This window comes from Mauremys reevesii, linkage group 3 (genome assembly GCF_016161935.1).
Source record: "Mauremys reevesii isolate NIE-2019 linkage group 3, ASM1616193v1, whole genome shotgun sequence".
In the NCBI taxonomy this organism is placed as follows: domain Eukaryota; kingdom Metazoa; phylum Chordata; order Testudines; family Geoemydidae; genus Mauremys; species Mauremys reevesii.
Window position 1 is genome coordinate 192,529,341 of NC_052625.1, and position 20,223 is coordinate 192,549,563.

General features: G+C 42.8%; 1 long non-coding RNA gene across 2 annotated transcripts in view; it reads left to right on the forward strand.

Moving 5' to 3' along the window:
- LOC120400305 overlaps positions 1-7,700 on the forward strand; it is a 62,549-nt gene extending 54,849 nt beyond the window's left edge. For both annotated transcript variants that reach the window (XR_005595703.1, XR_005595704.1), the window contains 2 exons: positions 7,197-7,291; positions 7,487-7,700. This is a non-coding gene — a long non-coding RNA (uncharacterized LOC120400305). The remainder of the gene's footprint in view (positions 1-7,196; positions 7,292-7,486) is intronic.
- The last annotated feature ends 12,523 nt before the right edge of the window (positions 7,701-20,223 follow it).

Sequence of the window (20,223 nt, forward strand, 5' to 3'; positions counted from 1 at the left end):
CACCCTTTGGAGAAATTTATCCACTGAAACTATTTATGAAAAGACAGTAGAATCTAAGTTGTTTGTACTTTACCATCTGTGGTCTAATTGCCTTATTGCCAGTGGGATTTATATGACTAAATGAATACCAGAAAGGGAAGAATATTAATAGTAAGTTAATATTTCCCAGAGGATCATGTCTGTTCACCTATGTAAATTAAAATAGTATAATAGTGTGTGTGTGTGTATATATATATATATATATATATATATACACACTATTTTAGTGTGCTCAATTAAAACAGAGCCTCTACTACAGAGGAAGACCACAACACAATAACATATTTTGATCATGGTGTCTTCTCACAAAGAAGAATAAATCACTAATGTAAATTCAAAAATGTGTCTCAAATACAATAAAAGAGAATCACTCAATAACACTAGAAGCTGGCATCTCTTTGCCTGTTTAAATAGTGTGTGTGAATTTACTTCTTGAAACGGGTGCTGGCTTGACAGCCTTCCAGACAGTCTATTTAAAGAATAAGTGCAAGGTGGACAGGGGCAGTGCAAACTTCATCCAGAGCTGGAGCCGGGGCCCTGAGTGCTGCTGGGATCCCTGATAGGGCTTCTGGGGTGTCTGCTTCTTGAAAGTCCCATCTCAAGGATGGGGGGATTCCAGGCTCCCGGTTGTGGAACTGGGAGCCTAGATGCAGAGAGCACCTGTTACAGCTGGGTGTCCCATGGTTTCTAGATTCCCAGTTCCAAGGCAAGATGCCTGGAAGCCCTGGCCCCAGAGAAGTCCAAATGGCTGGGCTATCCTGAAGCCATGGATCCTGGAAGTCTAGCCTCTCCAGCATCTCAACAGATGAGCTGGCAGGAAATGAAGCAAGTTTCTGACAGAACACTGCGTGTGTTCCAGCAGAAAATCATCAAAAGTGACATGTTGCTGTGGCTCACTTTTTGGTTTAAATTAGCTGAAATTTTCTGGTGGAAAAATTTTTCACCAGAAAACTTCTCTCCAGCTCTAATGGGCATAACCAACTAAGCTAGCAATTCGTGATGGGTGGGCTGGTGAGTTTGATGAAGAGTCCTGCACTTAGGATGGAAGAATCCCATTCACTGCTACAGACTAGGGACCAAGTGGCTAGGCAGCAGTTCTGCAGAAAAGGACCTAGGGGTTACAGTGGACGAGAAGCTGGATATGAGTCATCAGTGTGCCCTTGTTGCCAAGAAGGCTAACAGCATTTTGGGCTGTATAAGTAGGGGCATTGCAAGCAGATCGAGGGACGTGATCATTCCCCTCTATTCGACATTGGTAAGGCTTCATCTGGAGTACTGTGTCCAGTTTTGGGCCCCACACTACAAGAAGGATGTGGAAAAATTGGAAAGAGTCCAATGGAGGGCAACAAAAATGATTAGGGGGATGGAGCACATGATTTATAAGGAGAGGCTGAGGGAACTGGGATTGTTTAGTCTGTGGAAGAGAAGAATGAGGGGGGATTTGATAGCTGCTTTCAACTACCTGAAAGGGGGTCCCAAAGAGGATGGACCTAGACTTTTCTCAGTGGTAGCAGATGACAGAACAAAGAGTAATGGTCTCAAGTTGCAGTGGGGGAGGTTTAGGTTGGATATTAGGAAAAACTTTTTCCCTCAGAGTGGTGAAGCACTGGAATGGGTTACCTAGGGAGGTGGTGGAATCTCCTTCCTTAGAGGTTTTTAAGGTCAGGCTTGACAAAGCCCTGGCTGGGATGACTTAGTTGGGAATTGGTCCTGCTTTGAGCAGGGGGTTGGACTAGATGACCTTCTGAGGTCCCTTCCAACCCTGATATTCTATGATTCTATGAAGATGATAATACCCAACTCTTACATATTGGTTTTCATAGTGTGATAGATCCAGGCCAGTTGGGTACAACAAAGTAGTAGAAGGCAGCTATATTGGCCACTGAATAAGCAGTTTTCTGTTCCCTGACTGAACATAGCAGGGGCTGCTCCAGGCTAATGAGAACACACACCTGACTCTAATTAAGGCCCTTTTTGATACTATAAAAGGGCTCGCTCCAGTCAGGCTGAAGAAAGCTAGGGAGCCAGAGGAGAGGAAGTGCAGCTGAAGGGCTGGGTAATGAAGACACCCTCAAGCCATCAGTAATGGAGCCCTAAGGTAAGGGTGAAGAAGAGAGGAGTGGGAGAGCTGTGGGGAAGTGGCCCAGGGAAATGTAGCAATTCTGGCAGTGAAAGGTCGGCTGCCAACAGCTGCTGCCATTAGGGTCCCTGGGCTGGAACCCAGAGTAGAAGGCGGGCCTGGGTTCCCCACAACCCACCACTACAGGAACATCTCCTGGGAGGGGAAGTCAGGCCCCTGTCAGGACAGGAGGCTAAACTGTTCTGAAATAAGCCCCTAGAGACACCAGAGACTGTGGAGTTCTCTCACCAACATCCTTGCTGGCTTATGATGAAAAGGGCTCAGTAGAAAACTGTGTGTATTGTGTCTAACTTGACCTGAGATCATCAGAGTCACTTCACATAGACCACCACCAGCCATCATTTGTCATGCCAACCTTTGGTCATCTCTGATTTGAACTATTATTTGCTGGATGCATGCTACCGACCTAGTGGTGAAAGGCTCTATATCCCATCACCAGTCCCATGAGCTATCGGATGTCCTCTTGTCAGTCTAATGTGAAAACTTTCCTCCATGACAGCCACTGAAGTCAGCATAGTTGACAGGGTATAATTTAAAACAGAAAGTACTTCCCACCACCAAAATTCTGCAAAAGGGCCGGACTTTCCAAGCTTGGGATGCAGATTGCTGTTGGGCTTTTATTTTAGGTGAACTGGTTTGTCTGTCCATATATAATGATTTCTTTGATAGGGTTGTCTGCCGCTATTGAACCTGGTGCCTATAGATCTAAAGATAATGAGGTAAAGTTTCAGTCTCTTCAGAAATTTGGTAATAGAGGTCTCCTTGACAGCTAGCTAGATTTAGTTTATCAAAGAGAAGATTAAGGGTGACTTGATCAGACTTTATGTATCAACATGGGAAGAGAAATTTGATAAGCAAGGCCTCTTCAATCTTGCAAACAAAGGTATAGTAAGACCCAATGTCTGGAAGTTAAAGCTAGACAGATTCAGACTAGAAATAAAGTGCTATTTTATTTAATTTTTATTTATATACACCTCTACCTTGATATAATGCAACCCGATATAACACGAATTTGGATATAATGTGGTAAAGCAGTGCTCTGGGGGAGGGTGGGACTGTGCACTCCGGTGGATCAAAGCAAGTTCGATATAACGCGGTTTCACCTATAACGCAGTAAGATTTTGTGACTCCCGAGGACAGCGTTATATGGCGGTAAAGGTGTATTTTTAATAGTGAGAGTAATTAATCCTGGAACAACTTACTAGTGCCTGTGGTGGATTCTCAATCACTGGAAATTTTTAATCCAAGATTTGCTATTTTTCTAAGTGGCATGCTGTAGTTTAAACAGGAATTATTTCATCATTATCCTATGGTGGTGTTAGACAGAAGGGCAGATGTGATGATCACAAGGGTCCCCTCTGGCCAAATAATCCATGAATAAACCTTTGTTGATCTAGTCACTAGAGGAGTACAAATAGTATCCGTCATGGTATGGGTGCAGTATGCCTTCCCCCTAGCCTGGGAGCCTGTCCCAAACTTCAGAATTCCACAGCAGTTCAATTTCCCCGTACAAACTGCCATTTTGTTAAGCCACCCTGTTGGTATCATTGATGGGGATTGCACCTGGGACCTCTGGATCTAAAAGTAGGAGCATCTACTCTTAAAACTAAATGACCAGCTTCGTTAGCTCTAAGGCAGTAGTATACTATTGTTTATTGAACACAGCTCAGTCTACTGTGAAATTTCTGCAGAACCTTGTGGCCTGATGAAAATCGGAGTGGTGGTGTGTGAGGGATGGCGGAATTCTACACAGCTGCAATGTACAGTTATGCTTTTCCAAGATAGCACTGTTATATTTTAAGAGACAATCCCCAAATGTACTGAGTACATCTGTGTTTCACTGTTAAGAGGCTGCCGAGTGAGGCAACTGATATTCATTGTTCCCTGGAATAGCCAATTTTAAGGCAAGCTTCATCTTATTTTTATGGTATTTTTCATGAAAGATGTTTCTAGTACAGTATTATCAGTAAAAGCTCAGTGTGTGTGTGACCACATACCGAATTTTACACAGACACAAATGAAATAGGCATACAGGGTAGTGAAGCAAAACAAATAGCAACAAGACAAAGGTGAGATGGGTGTAGGGACCAAAAGCAGATAGCAGCTTGAGCGCTGCTCCTGCCTTAACTTATGCCATGTTGCTCTCTTTTAATATCCCCTTTATAAGAGTGGGGAGGCATGTGGAAACAAGCCAAAACATAATGGTATACATATATACCAGTGGAAAAAAACTGGTATAATTCATTCATATAGATACAACAGCCACCAGCGGAACTCAAACCTGAGACCTATAGTATCAGTAGTACCTGCCTTGGTCACGCCTACCACTTGAGTAATAGGAAAACACTTTTAGCTACAGCTAGGTATTAGTCACTGAGGAAAATCGCTGTGTAATAGCAGCAGTGTAATACTAGCTATCATTAGGATTTTTGTGCTGCTCCCCACCCTTTCTGTAGTATCTGAGTTGGGTATTGGTTTAGTTGATTACTTTAACCTGAAAGGAGTGGATTTTGTTTTAAAGTATGAATTAAATTACGACTGCACACCTCCTTAAGACAGCTTAGTTCCAGCTGATTATTAACATTCAGCCCTCACTGCAGCAGGCTTTTTCATTATCTGGTGATATATTTGTCTTGGTTAAGACTCTTCATGAAATAGGACATTGGTGTCTGAGTAATATTCCAGGTATAAACAATTCCATAGACTGTGCTAAGCACTGTATAGAAAATGAAGTCTTTCCGTCTTCATACGCTCGGTTGCACGTCCCTGGAGGCTGCTGTCTCGAGAAATCTTAATGAGGAGACCACTCTGCATGTTACGTCTTCCTCGAAGCAGCAATGAATACTAAACCTCTGAATTATGTTTCTTACATTTTTTTGTTTAAAGCCACTAGGCAGCACTTTTGGAATAGGTTCTCTTCTGAATAATGGGCTAACTTACACAAAATGCATATTTAAAGTGTATTAAGACCGTGAACACTGAAATTCCCAGATCTCACAGAAACTTACCATATGTCCTCTGATACCTAGGTACAACAGGGCACATTCAGAAAGCAGTTAAGCTCATGCCATGTTGAGCCCATTTATGGGAGCACATATGGTGCATTTCACCTAAAACTGAGAACTTCCTTCCTTGTCCTACTCTTGGTTACGATTCCAACTGTTCTGCTAATGTAGAGCTTGTCTCTCTGTGACGCTCTTAGATTTTGAAAAGGAGAAAAATATGTCATTAGCCTGAGCCCTACTGTATGGGCCTGATCCAAAACCCATTCAGGTCAATGGAAGGGTTGTACTTTATTTCCATGAGTTTTGGCCAGGGAATATCTAAATATTTGAATGAGAGGGAAAGTGACATGGAGCAGGCACCAATGTACATTATATGCTTCTCTGAGCATAGCTAGAACCCAACAAAGTAAAATTATAATTAAACTCCATTACAAACCCTAGAATGTAAATAGCTCAGACCCTTTTGTGTCAGTCTAGGAAAGAAATACTATGAGTCCACTCTCTCAGACTATGTGTATTTCAGCCTTCCTATCCTCTGGTCTCTACTAGAAGCTGGTACTACAGCAGTGTTTCAAAATATGGCAAATGTGTGCACATTTGGAGGGGGGAACCTTTAAAAGTGTTTTGTTTATAACTTTAAGTAAAGTCTCCAAAATGTTTAATTCAAACCACTTTCCCCATCCTGACTTGCTGCCTACCACAAGGTTAATAGCATAGAATCACAGAAATGTAGGGATGGAAGGGACTTTGAGAGGCCATCTAATCAGGCTCCTTGTGCTGAGGCAGGACCAAGTAAAATGAGACCATCTATCACAGGTATTTGTTTTGTCTTAATAAACTCCTATGATGGGGATTCCACAATCTCCCTCAGAAGCCTATTCCAGAGTTTAATTACCCTTATCATTAGAAAGCTTTTCCTAATATCCAGCCTAAATCTCCCTTACTCAGAATACGTCTATTACTGCTTGACCTACCTTCAGTGGATATGGAGAACAATTGATCACCGTCCTCTTCATAACAGCCCTTAACATATTTGAAGACTGTTATCCAGTCCCCCCCTCAGTCTTTTTTTCTCAAGACTAACCATGCCCAGTTTTTTTAACCTTTCCACAAGGGTCAGGTTTTCTAACCTTTTTATCATTTTTGTTGCTCTCCTCTGGACCCTCTTCAGTTTGACCGAATCTTTCTTAAAGTATGGCACCCATAACTAAACGTCATACTCCTGCTGAGGTCTCACCAGTGCTGGGAAGGGCAGGATACTCTGTTATAAATCTCTAAAGAGCTCCCCCAATTCATTTATTTACAAGTTCATTTTAAATTGACTGCCCCATCTAAGTGCTTCTCTAGAATTATCCGTACCATCTGATCCTGACTATAGATCAGTGTAGCCTGCCAGCAGTGACTTATCATTTATTTCAATGTTTCTATTAACGATAAATTTAGCCATCTTAAAAGGATGAGGCATGTGCTCTCAGGTTTATGCTAAGTTGAAATTACCACTTAGCCTGCAACGATTCACCCAGATTTTGATTAATAGGATAAATTCCAACGCTGACCTTTTCAAATGATTGAATTACTGAAACCTGAGACAGACAAGAGTTCCTTTTACAAGGGGAAGTGGATTACATGCACATGGAGGGTCACTGCAGAATAACCTAACTTTTGATGCATGTCTGACCTATGAACACAGGAATTAGTCAAGGCGCCCTAACATGGTCAGAGCTTCAGTGTAGCAGCTCTTATTCCCTCCTCCAGCACTTAGTCAGATTTAGGGCCTGATCCTGCTCCCACTGATGACAGAGACACAACTTAGCAGTGCAGGGTCAAGTCATTAAAGAGCGGGTAGAAATTCTTCTTCTGCATTGTGGAGTCTTAATATACTGTATCTGAATTAAGGGTAATATGCTCCCTTAACCATAGCCAAATTGATTCTAGATACTGTTGTTGGACTTGATGTGTTCTGCCTTCAAGAGCCCACATATTGCTGGGTTTTTCTTATGTTTTTTTCCCAGACAGTGATCAGTCAAGGTAAATGAATAAAGAGGAAGGAGGGGAGGAGAAAGGACGCTCTATCAGTAACTACATAAGGAGCCACTGGCATTGGCAAGTAAGACCAATAGATGGCATGGTGAGACTGACCTTAAATGTAATGAGGCCAGATTTTGCTCTGTTATATTTGTGAACTCAGGAATGAAAAGGATGTAAAATAGAACACAATCTACCCTAAAGGCAATTGAATATGAAGAGTTCTGCCATGGAATGAGAATATTCAAATCACACATTTCCTGTATTTGCTCTGCAGGTGTGTCATCTGGAAGTAGAGCACGAGACTTTAAAGCTCCTGATTAAAAGCCATGGATATTGTTCACTTCAGAAGCAATATTCTACTTCGTATCATTACTGCAGTTTGTGCTCTGTAGATCCACCTTCTTGTAAAGTAAATGTGAGTTTGCCCCTCATGGGGGAAGGAAAACATGTCTTGAGTTACAGCCCTTCAAGTTCGCCTTACCAGTTAGCATGCCTTAAATTTCAGTATGGTAGTACAGGACAAGAAAATGGCACACATCTTTCCTGCTTCATAATTCATACACTGTGCAAATCAATACACTGACATAGGTTCAGAAGAACAGCAATAGGAATAAAGCTGGGAGAACAGTCAAATTTTCCTGCTTATTGCCAGGGCCGCCCAGAGGGATCCGGGGGGGTCGGCGGGCGGGCGGGGGGGGCCCTTCCGCGGACCGGCCCCGCCTCAAGCCGCCGGAGTTTCGCCCCGCGCCCCGCGCCGCGCGGCGCCCTGAAGCTGCGCCCGCTGCCGCGGGCCGGGGGCGTGGGCGTCGCGTGTCTCGCGCGCAGGGGCGCGGCGGGCCGGGGGGGGGAGCGAAGGCCGCGAAGCGCGCCGCTGGCCAGGCTGCGGGGTCCGCCTCCCCGCCCCCCCCCCCCCCCCCCCCCCCCCTCCTCCCGGTCCCCCTCTCTCCTCCCTCCCCGCCGCCTCGCCCGACACAGGCCGGAGCTCCGCTCGCCCTGGCCCGCGTGGTGAGGGGCGGGGCTGGGAGGGGGCGGGGGAGGGAGCTGAGGCGCCGCTGCTCGCCGGCCGCCCTCCCCCCTCCCTCCCCCTCCCCCGGCGCTCCTCTGGCGGGGCGGGCGGCCTGGCGGAGACTGGCGGCAGGGCGGAGCGCGGGAGGGGAGCCTCGCGCGGGAGCTTGGGGGGGGCCCGGGAGGGGCCCCTGGGGGGCCCCCCCCCCCTGCCCCCCCCCTGGGCCCTGCTTATTGCCACAAATATTTCTTAAACTTAATGAATTCACTTTAACTGTTCATGCACACTTTCTGTGATCGTCATTTTGTTTGGTGTGAGTGGTGGGGATATATGTGAAAACAACATTTTTTTTAAAAAGAACTATTGCAGAATATTAATGAAAAGCCATTTTTAAAGTTATTACTGCTGGTATTTGGTGTGCAATCCTGATTCTAAGAGTTACACTGACCCATCTTATAACAGAAACATGTGACCTACATCTAGATAAGAGATCTTGAATTCTGAATACCCAGTCTGGAGATGAGAAATAACTTGTACAAATTATTTGGTGACTACTTTTAATGATTGCCATTTTCCTCAAATATAGCCATGTGTTCATGGTCCATTCACAAATTGAGGGAACCTTCTTTGAACAGAGAAGTGTGAATCATTCAATGAGTTCTAAAGAGCACTCATAACTGATGTGATTTATTTATATTATCATAGTGCCTAGGAGCACCAGTCATGGACCAGGACCCTGTTGTGCTAGGGGCTGTACGCACACTGAACAACAGACAGTGTTATAGCACATACCAAGATATTCATATCAGATTATATCACCCGATTTTCAGTACTCAAAACAACTTTTTGTTTGTTTTAGAGACTGTCTACAGTTGTTAAGGTTTCTCATAAGACTTATGTGCAAACCAAAAGGTGGTGTTCAGTTTGACTGGGCAAAACTTCATCAAGAGGATTTTTTTTTTCTTTCAACCACAATCTGTGAAGGGGTGATTCTGATCCTGCTCTTGAGTGGGTGGTAAAATAAATGGTTCTGGGTTTATGCCATAATTAGAATAGAAAGAGAAGGAGACAAATCAGGGATGATCTTGGTTTTGCAAAACTTTATTGGCCAGAATTTGGATTTGTAAAACCTAGGGACAGTTTCTTTCACTAAGTCCCATTTCACTCCTCCTTCCCCACATCCTAGATTCAGCGCTTCAATCTTCTCCTCTTACATTCCAACCAATACTACATTGCAACCTTGTCAGCTGCTTGGCACAGCTGTAGCATCATGGGCACCACACAGACCTGCTTGCAAACACTTTCGGCTCCCTAACCTGGCTTGTTGGATGTCTCTGTACCCTGATGCTCCCCCACTCACCTGTATGGCTCTCTCCCCAGGGGTTGCCTCCTTACCTGACTTTCCCATTTGACTTCTCACTGCTCCAGCTGAAGAACCCCTATGCACTCAGATGCAGCCACCATCCCAGTCCCACACCAGCCCTCCTCATTCCTGGAAAAAATCAGGAATAAAATACATTCTTGTTCTAGCCATGTGTGCGTTACTGAGTCACACCAAAGTACTAAGGGTTTTAGTGATTGGATGGAAAACCACCAAACAGTCCTCTTTATCCTGTGAAACTTAACATCAGAGCTGAGGTGGCATAGCTGGCAGCCAGAATAAGTGGTTTACTTCATAGCAAGGAGGGGTTTAAATATACTGTGCCTAAGACCTAGTTGCATCAGTAAACCATACAGCCATCATAAGGCTATTATTCTCTTTAAGTTAGTACATGCTGCAATTCATTCAATATGGCTCTTAGTTAATGGAGACATTCCCAGTGGGACTATTCCAAACTCAGATTATATTTGTCACGAACACAGTTACAAAAGGAATCACAGTGAACGGGGGGGAAAGTACATCAGTAGACAAAGCAATACTTCACCTTCCAAATGTATACAATTGGGCAGAACTGTGTGGCTTTATATCACTAGTGTATGCTGGGTATAAGTCTAATTTTCTAATCTTCACTTCTCTCTTGGAAACCAGTGTTTTTCACACAACGTGTTTTAGTAAAGGGTTTGTATTGTAGCTACCATATTAGTGAACATTTAGCCACAATAAAGAACATATATGGTTCCCTCACTGTTTTCAAAATTCCCATCAACACTAGTGGGAGCTATGCATACAAACTGATCAAGGAATAGACTCTCATCCCTCAGTTCTCAGAAGTTATTATTGCATGGTAAATTGGTATGACAATATTTTATTCTGGGCTGCAACGCAGCACAGAGGGTCTTAGAGAGGATGAAATTCATCCCTGTGCAGAAAGCCAGCAAAAGGCCTATGCACCATTTAGTCCACAAAATAGAGCTTAAGTGGGACCTAACAGATGCATAGACTTTGTGCTGGCTTTCTGTATAGAAGTGATTTGCACCCAGATATATACTGAGGCTACGTCTACACTTGGAGCTAAGGGTGTGACATCCAGTTAACATGGACGTTCTCGCACTAGGTCTTATCAAACTTCTGCACTAAAAATAGTAGTGTAGCCAAGGTAGCATGGGCAGTAGCAAGTAATGGCATGGGTGAGTTGTGTTGACTATGTGCTGATTGCTGCTGCCTGTGCTACCTCAGCTGCCAGCTCATTGAGAGCTTGTGTGAGTATGTCTATGCAAACTGGGAATCACACCCCCAGTTCCAAGTGTAGGCATTACCCGGTGTGCTGATGACAGGTCCTATATGGATAGCACTGGAAACCAATATGCTTCCTCAGGAGGAGTAAAACAAAGGCAACAGCAATGCAAACTTGCTGGCACCAGCTTAATTTTGTGCCTCAATTTTGTCTGAAAAGGGTCACTTTCAGAAGGCTAATGATAGGATAATGGTACCAAAGTGATGGATACATATAAGAGCCTAGATAGATAATGAGATTCGTCACTGGCACCAACTTGGGATTTTATTTGGTATGGACACTGTCCCATTAGAATCTAGTTGGACGTCGCTGACTTGTTTCCTACAGACTGCTGAAGAAGTGTCAGCCACTGTTGAAGTAAGCTAGGCTCAGGCCAATGAGATAAATGTGAAAGGGGAGAGAATATTTCTCTAAGAGATGATGGTTTACTTTGTTTCCTGATTGTGTAGTTTGTTTTTAGAGGGGGTATAAAAAAAGAAATGAATATTGCTGATTTCAGATGGATTATTGAGTTGAGAGGAGCAAAGGCACTTAGTCCATAATTTGTACTGATTGCTGTTTGATTTTTGAAAAGGAGCTAATTAAGGCTTGAAGTCTATTAGTCCCCATTTATGCCTCAGCGACAGCTAAGGTACATCCTGGGTAGCTTCCCTAGAAGAAGCAAAAATCTCTTGTGGTTATATTACATTTTCTAAAAATAAATGTCAGATTGAGAAGTCAAACAGTCAAGTTAAGAAAAGACAATTTTAATCCAGCCCCCTTGTGCATATGCATTGTGATAGTATAATTGCATGATCACTTAGTAGTTGTTTTTTTCCACAGGACCCCTGCCTCATTCAGTGTGCACAATAGACTTTTGCTGGGGATGAATCAGGGCTGTGTAGTGAAGGGGGCTGTTGTCTGTAGGCTACTACTTTATTTGTTGCAGAAGTTGGGTGCTGTGCAGTGAATGAGCCAGGGAACTACAGGAAGAGAAAGGATGATCTCATGGTTAAGACAGTTGAATACTGCTTGGGAGAACTGGATTCCATTCCTGCCCCAGCCACAGAATTCCTGTGTGATGCCGGGAAGGCCACATAAACAAAACCTTTTCACACTTGGTCACTGTGATATTCGTTTTCTGAGTGCCTGATTTGAGACACCTAGAGTCTGTTTGGAGAAGTGCTGAGCACTCACAGGTGCAACTGAAGTCAATGGGATCTCTGCTCAGAACGTACAAATGGATATATCATGATACTTTTGGAAAACGAGACCCTAGTCTTCTCAAGTTGGACACCCAAAATAAATTGACACTTCTGACAATTTTAGCCTTAATTTCTGTGCCTAAGTCCTCCCATATGTAAAATGGGGGAAAACAATATCACCTTGCCTCCATGGGTGTTATAAAGGCTCATTATTAGTGTTTTACAAAAACATGATAGTAATAAGCACCACAGAAAAACTCATGAGTAAATGAATAATTCTGTCTTCAGAGCTGGGTTCAAATAAAGTGCAACAAATAATGCCTGGGGTCACACATTGAACAATGTGAATGAAAAGAAATACTGAAATACCAGAAATACCAAGAAATACCAATAAAAGAAATACCAGTTCAATAAAGACAGCTGACCTTATGCATGGAATGAGGCAGGGGTCCTGTGTTAAAATTAGTATGTGATCATGTAATTAAGGACATACTGCATACACATAAGGGGCCAAATCAAGGCTGCACAGGCATTGATTCAGGCATTTCTTCACTTTTTAGTGCTTGACTCTACTACCTTAATATTCTTCTAACATAAGAATTACATTTTTAACTGAAAATTCCATCATGTGGAGCCATATTGATACTCGCCCACACTCACATGTGTCATGAGCAGTTTTTGGATAGAACAATTATTTACTCCACAATAACTGTGGCTCTTCAAGATGTTGTCATTAATGTGGATCTCATTGTAGATTCTCATGCATGGGAGGCTGGATATGCTATATGCTTTTAGCTATCAGTGTACCTGGGGCTGCATATGCGCCTTGAGTCTCCTTGTGTTGCTGCATGTCTTTTCTCAATAAATATATCATATCCTTCAAATGACTTCTGCCTCAGGAGGAATGCTTGAAGCCTGGAAGCAGAATGTCCTCCACTGAGTCAGTGCAGTGGCCATAGACCTAGCCATTTTAGCTTATAGGGAAGTTTTTGCCATCTTTAATAATGTCCTTGAGCTTCTCTCTGCTCTCATGAGGGACTTATAAAGTCATATTTGGCTGAAAGCCTGACATTTAGCCACTTGTAGATGGAGTAATGATGAAAGTTCTGACATTCTCCCAAATACAGCCAGTCATTTGGGATCTTTTCTTTGTGTTCTTGGTCAAACAGGACTTCCCTTTGACAGCCAAGACCACTAAAGATCTGGGTTTAGGGTCTAAATAAAAGTACTTGAATCCAGAAGGGGGCACATGGTATCTTTAATTTTTTTCTACACATTTTCACTGTTCATGCTATAGTTGCCAGCATTTGCCACAGAGCTCTTGCTGGTTGTATCAGTCCCTTGTTTATGGGGAGGACAAATTTGGCAGGTCCCACAGCGGATAAAATAACAGTTTTTGCGATTTCAGGTATATCTGAAAAATCCCCGTCTCCAATGCATCTGTGACCCATTCCAGGAGCTCTTGAAATGTCTCAAAATCACCTGGCAGCAGTAACAGTGCTGAGATGACTGCCTTGGTTAGGTGAAAGGAAGGAGAGGTCTTTGGGAGGTGGGGCGGAGCACTGGTGTATTTGTGTTTCTGGGTCTTGCTCTTCCTGGTACTATCATGTTTGTGGTCAACATCCAGAGATGCTACTGGAAAGGGAGTCTTTTACTGTTCCTTGATGGACATAACCAGTTCCTTGAGGCCTAGGAAGGCAGATCCTAGGACCCTCAGAAGGACCACGGTGGTATCCCATATGCATACAGGTGTTTGGAGTGTTGCTGACAGGATCAAGACCAGTCCCGGTGGAGTTGAGCTCTGAAGAATCCCTTGGGTCTCTCAAAGGCAATACTCATGGACTTTATGGGGTCTCTTTTTTTGATGCTGGCAAGAAGTGTCCCAATGATGATGAGGAGTATGTCCTCTCCATGAATGGCACCAATGGATGGGGCACCATTGGTGCCAAGGTTGCACCAATACCAGTGGAAGTCTCTGTGCTGGGGAGAGTTCTTGTGTAGCCCATGACTGCTGCCCTCAGTGCTGTGGTTGATGTCCACAGGGTGCCTTCAGTACCAATCCCGGTAGCAATGGAGTCTCTGCTCCTTTGCTTTGGTGCCAGATGAGGTCTGGAAAGTTTGTCACTCACTGACTTCTTACCTCTCTGTGTGTGAGAGAACACTCTTTCTCAAGCTCTTTACCTGATATTCTGGGCAGCCCTTTTCATTACCCTGCTTTGATGCCTGAGGCATTGCCTTTGACATTTAAGGTCTTGGTCGGTCTGGTGCTCCACTTGGTGTTGGTGCTGGTGTTATCCCAAAACCAGATTTAGGGTACTCCCAGAATATAACTAATCTTTTCTCGTTAGGTATGAGTCTCTAGGGTGCCTAAAGATATACTTTGAAGACACGGATACAGCCTTCTGATAAATAAATGAATGACACAAGCAGTGTTCTTTCCAAAACAAGGCAACTTTTTAATGGTGCAAACAACAATCCCTGATACAACGATAATCTAATCTAACTCACAAATCCCTTGCAACAAGCTGAGATGACCTTAAGTGATGTGCCCTGCTTACGGTGATCAATCCTTCACAGGTTGCTGATAGCAGTTTTAAAATAGTCTTTAGGTTTTACATATATAAATTCTTTCACACAACGCACACACATACATCTTTATTAACACATACATTCATTATACTATAGTATAACTGACAAGCTTGCTCTGTCTGCTGAGTTCGCTGCACTGTCTCTCCAGCACGCTCTCTCTCTGTCTCTTCTCCCTCTGCTATAGTGACAGGACTCCCTCTGCTGCTGCTGTTCTCTCTTTCTTTCTCTCTCTTCACCATCTCTCTCCACCTCAGCTGCTCTCCCTGTCACCTGCCTACTGACACACTGACCTTTATACCATTCTGTCAGAATTTTCTAGACACTTCTGCTAATATATTTCTGTCCGTTCTTTCTTGGACACATGCCAACATTCCAGACTGCCAATTCTATTTTTAGCCTGCAACCGTTATTTTCCTCAGTGTTATGACCTGCTTTTTCCCACCAATTCTATTTTTAGTGCTATGTGACCTGCAGCTTCCATCTAATGGTGGAGTGACTCTTGCTTATTCAAAATAGAAGCTGGGGATACAAAATGAAGTTTGGGGAATTTATCTGGTAAAACTGGTGTTGATGCCAATATCAGTGATGGTTCTGAATTTCGCATCTGTTTCTCTGCTGAGGTCTTGGATGTCATCTGCCTGATCAATGGAGCACTGGACAGTACTCGTTTGACCATAATACAAACAATATTTTCTGAAATCTGGATAAACAAAGATCTTACTATTAAGTTGAATGGGAAAAAGTTGTTCCTGAAAATCCTAGATTTAGGAAGAGGGCCAACTCCTTGCTAAGCTTGTTTCCATAGAAAGAGACCAAGGTCTTTTTTAAAAACTTCCTTCTAGAATTTGGAAGGTCATGGTGCCCTCAGAATAAGAAGACATCCAATACAGCTGAAACAAGAAAAAAATATAAATCATAAAAAATAAGGCACTCAGAGTCAGCGCATTAATTTTTCAATTTAATCAATCTCATGGGTCATTTAACACCATTCGAAGAAAAACTATTGGGAAACAAAAACACAAATCCTGTTTCTGTTCTTGCAACTTGTCTAAATGAAAGTTTCTAACATCATTCACTGTCTCAATACAAATATTTATTTTTACACCAGGGAAAATACAACAGCTACACTGTGGCGCATAAGGCAAAACAAAATGTTGGGAGTAGTGGTTGTTCTAAGAGCCCGTTATAAGGATTTCTGTGCATGTGCCAAGAGTAGAATATTGGACAGAAGAGCCACTTCCAGCTCTGACAGCACAATTGTTTTGTTTTTGGTGTGGCCCTAATCCACAATCCACTGAAGTCAATTGTCTGCCATTGATTTCAGTGGGTGTTGGATTGAGCTTGATGAGGTAGCTTGAGGGGGTTACATTTCCATAGTTTTGCCCAGCATTTTAGATGTGTGATATTTATACATGAGATTTGCATTCTGTAAATCCATGCTCCACTTTGAAAATGTAATCCAAGATTAATTTCAACTTTCCCTTTCCAGTGTTGCCAAGATTTGTGATTAGAGTTGGTTGGGAGTTTTTCATTGGAATGATATTTTTGTAGAAAATGCAGTTTCCACAATTGAAATTTTCTAGAAGATTTTTTTTTTACCACATAGATTTTCCCCAGGGAAAAATGTAAATGAAATACGGTATTTGGGGCCTGTTTGACCAAAATCTGAACATTTAATTTCTTGAAGTGACCCAAAATATTTCATTTTGAATCAGCCCAGTAAAACATTAAACTGCATTTCTCTATTGCATTATGGAAGTTGTAGTCTGAGCCCCCATTCTCTGCTATGGGCTTCCTGCAGACTGCATCTCCTGTAATGAAATACAGTTCCATTATGGGAGATGTAGTCTGGGCAAGAAGCTTGCCCATAGGGGACAATGGGTGCATCAGGCTCCTAACTAGAACACCCATAAACCAATGCATCACTATGGGGATAATGCAGTTTAACACTGAACTGACTCAAAATGAAGCATTTATAATAATAAACAATATATAATAAGACAAAATATCATAATGCACTATGTAAATCTATGGTACACCATACCTTGAATATTGTATGCAGTTCTGGTCACTCCATCTCTAAAAAGATACATTAGAATTGGAAAAAGCACACTGAAGCGTAACAAAAATTATTAAGAGTATGAAATAACTTCCATATGAGAAGAGATTAAAAAGAATGGGACCGTTCTTAGTGTAGAAAAGAGACAAATGGCAGGGAGGAACTGTGTCTATAAAATAATAATTTATTTGTGGAACAGAAATTATGGAACACACTTCAATTTGAAAATGTCAAAATTTTTTGTTTCAGTTTATTGACTCTGTGGCTTTTTACACAGATGAAAGATGCTAAACTTTTCCCAGGTGACAGATCTTTCAAGCATTGGCCAAAATAATTGTTGTCCATTTGGCCATTCAGCTAATTACCTCAGTATGTCCTCCCCTGCATTTCTTTGCAAGCAATGAGACCTTTGTAGTAAACTATTATGGTCAAAATATATTTTTTGAGGAAATATGTATATAATCGTGTTAATGGATTTGTGTAAATTCCCACAGTCTCCTGTGGGCTGTAATACTTTGGTCTAATTTTGATTGCTGAGTTTAGTATGCAGGCGTTGAGTGGTGTTGGTGGCCTGTGTTACAGGAGATCAGACTAAATCAGTGATGGGCAACCTGCATCCCGCACCACTTCCCGCAGCTCCCATTGGCTGGGAACAGCGAACTGCCACTGGGAGCTGCAGGCAGCTGTGCAAATGTAAACAAACTGCCTGGCGGCCCTCCAGCGGATTACCCTGATGGGCCGTGTTCGATCTGCAGGTTGCTGACCACTGGACTAGATGACCTGGTGGTTCCTTCTGCTTCTGGTCTTCAATTCTGACTCCTAGGAGTCATTCTGCCAGTCCAGGATCATTGGGGCACAGCATTTTCTGACTATGCCTCATCCTGCCCCAGCAATCTTATTACACCAGGAAAGCCAGGAGTGGGTGGGGCAAAGCCTATTATAGCAACTTTACCCACCCAAGCATGGTTTTTTTTTTTTTCATGTAGCTAATTTTCTGATAGGTTTTTTTTTTTTTTTAAACAGTGAGATTTCTTGGGGTTCTATCCTTGGTCCCATGGGTAGATTTAAATCTGATTTCCCATTGTGCTGCCAAAATGCTCCAGAATTTCTGTTCCACAAATAATTTCAATGTTTTTTTTCCCCCCTCACTTCATGACAAAATCAAATGTTGAGATGTCGGAATTTCCCACAGTACATAAATACCAAATTTACTTCAGCTCTACTCATGACTTTATCAAGAATCTCAAATTTGGTGCTTTTCTTTAAAGCACCAGCTCCCACACTTATGTGATTATGTAAAAATTTCACTTTTATAAATAAATAAATAAAAGTCAAAGTTCTAGCCCTCTTTGTTGTAAAGAGAAACCTAAAAATGTAAACCCTAAAGGCTACAACATTGTAAGACAAATAAAAAAAAACCCAAAATGCCTTTAAAAATTTCATGATTTTTTAAAACTTGCGTGTCAAGACTGAGTCTCAAATTCTGCTGAGTTCAGGTGCTGCTAAACTGGAATGCTAACAAATTCAGGGTTTTTTTCCAGTAGGGTAAATAGAGAGAAGAGTAGGCAAAAAACCCTTTGTATATGGATAGCCTTAAATTTCTGAACTGAAAAAAAAATATGCACCTATTTATTTTTGTATAGCTCATTTACCACAGCTGAGGATCTGACCCAGTGTTTCAACACTTATTGTAGTGTAGCAGGCGATCTATTCCATGATTGCTTGATCCCCGTCAGGATTTGGGCAGTGCCTGCAGGATAGTTCTACATTGAACTAGCTATTTTTCTAACTATGCAAGCTAGAAAACCAGGTAAATACTCAACCTGTTTATGGTTACCTTAAATTAAAAAAAAAAATCTTCTGTGTGTTAATTACACCTGGGTGCTGTCTCTCTCCCCCGTTACAGAGACACAACAATCTATGCCCCAACCAAAAATCCATTCAATTTTGCTTGCATTAGGTATTAACTGTTCATCTGCCTTTAATGCATCTGCATCACTGCTATAATGAATATGATCAGATGAGGGAGGCAACCTAGTGACAGAGGATGTCGAAAAAGCTAATGTACTCAATGATTTTTTTGCCTCTGTCTTCACAAAGAAGGTCAGCTCCCAGACTGCTGCACTGGGCAGCACAGTATGGGGAGAAGGTGACCAGCCTCTGTGGAGAAAGTGGTTCGGGACTATTTAGAAAAACTGGACGAGCACAAGTCCATGGGGCCGGATGCGCTGCATCCAAGGGTGCTAAAGGAGTTGGTGGATGTGATTGCAGAACCATTGGCCATTATCTTTGAAAACTCATGGCGAAGGGGGGAGGTCCCGGATGACTGGAAAAAGGCTACTGTAGTGCCCATCTTTAAAAAAGGGAAGAAGGAGGATCCGGGGAACTACAGGCCAGTCAGCCTCACCTCAGTCCTTGGAAAAATCATGGAGCAGGTCCTCAAGGAATCAATTATGAAGCACTTAAAGGAGAGGAAAGTGATCAGGAACAGTCAGCATGGATTCACCAAGGGCAAGTCATGCCTGACTAACCTAATTGCCTTTTATGAGGAGATAACTGGGTCTGTGGATGAGGGGAAAGCAGTGGATGTGTTATTCCTTGACTTTAGCAAAGCTTTTGATACCGTCTCCCACAGTATTCTTGCCGGCAAGTTAAAGAAGTACGAGCTGGATGATTGGACTATAAGGTGGATAGAAAGGTGGCTAGATCGTCGGGCTCAACGGGTAGTGATCAATGGCTCCATGTCTAGTTGGCAGCCGGTTTCAAGTGAAGTGCCTCAAGGGTCGGTCCTGGGGCCGGTTTTGTTCAATATCTTCATTAATGATCTGGAGGATGGCGTGGACTGCACTCTCAGCAAGTTTGCAGATGACACTAAACTTGGAGGAGTGGTAGATATGCTGGAGGGTAGGGATAGGATACAAAGGGACCTAGACAAATTAGAGGACTGGGCCAAAAGAAACCTGATGAGGTTCAACAAGGACAAGTGCAGAGACCTGCACTTAGGACGGAAGAATCCCATTCACTGTTTCAGACTAGGGACCGAATGGCTAGGAAGCAGTTCTGCAGAAAAGGACCTAGGAATTACAGTGGACGAGAAGCTGGATATGAGTCAACATTGTGTCCTTGTTGCCAAGAAGGCTAATGGCATTTTGGGCTGTATAAGTAGGGGCATTGCCAGCAGATTGAGGGATGTGATCATTCCTCTCTATTCGACATTGGTGAGGCCTCATCTAGAGTACTGTGTCCAGTTTTGGGCCCCACACTACAAGAAGGATGTGGAAAAATTGGAAAGAGTCCAGCAGAGGGCAAGAAAAATGATTAGGGGGCTGGAGCACATGACTTATGAGGAGAGGCTGAGGGAACTGGGATTGTTTAGTCTGCAGAAGAGAAGAATGAGGGGGGATTTGATAGCTGCTTTCAACTACCTGTAAGGGGGTTCCAAAGAGGATGGATCTAGACTGTTCTCAGTGGTAGCAGATGACAGAACAAGGAGTAATG